The following is a 929-nucleotide window of genomic DNA, read 5'->3' on the forward strand; positions in this document are numbered from 1 at the left end:
AAATTTATATATTATCTTCCCGTGCGGTCTGCCCCGTATGTTTCAGTGCGGCTGGAGGACCAAGAAACGAGTGTGGTTGTGCCAAACAGTATCTTTGCCAACCAGTTGGTCGCTCTGGTCAGTAGCTCCATCGAGAAGCGGGCAGAGACGTCCGTCTGGCAGGTACTCACACAGGAGAGTCATAATTTGTGTCACAACGCGGAGGAATCAGGCGCTCGTCAATTTTGGGCATGTGGGGTTATTGGTATCATCTGAATGCAGATTTATTTGCCTTGCTTCCAATGAAATAAATATATATTTATCTTGAAAAGAACTCAAGATATCTGCATTTGAAGGGAGTGAGGCCGCCTGGTTTCAGTGGTGAAGTTAGCAAGAAAATGGTCGTCAAAGTTTGGTAACTCCAATAGATAAAGAGGCTTTGAAAACTGAAAAATAACATACTTTGTGCCTTTAATCAATGTCTTTCAATCAAATTCAGATGGGAAATGAGTTTTTATATGGACGTTAAATAGGTTAAGACAAAAAAGAAAAATTCGAGAAAACCTACCGAACTAACGGAAAATGCCTGTTTCTCCGCGTTCGATAGGTTGACGGGCGACTGAGTTCACTACGCTGCCTCACATTTGATTACAGTTTGAGCTTGAGTAGAGAGAAACTCATCGACAGGATTATAGTTATTTACTTGATAGAGACAGACAGAATACGTGAACTCAAAATTAAAAAGTTCTATCTGCTCAGTACCAAGTTTTGAGAAATTTTGATGGCAAACATTTTGGAGCTAATCTAGTTTCCAGAAGTCTGTGATAGGGTAGATTACTGTTAATTTTAGTTTTCTTGCCAAAATAAATAATATGGTCCAATTTAACTGAGTTAATTTTAAGCCAAGAAAATGTGGTCTATAATATTTTTTTCCTTCTTTTCTCCCCCCC

Source organism: Aplysia californica, unplaced genomic scaffold (genome assembly GCF_000002075.1).
Source record: "Aplysia californica isolate F4 #8 unplaced genomic scaffold, AplCal3.0 scaffold00242, whole genome shotgun sequence".
NCBI lineage: Eukaryota > Metazoa > Mollusca > Gastropoda > Aplysiida > Aplysiidae > Aplysia > Aplysia californica.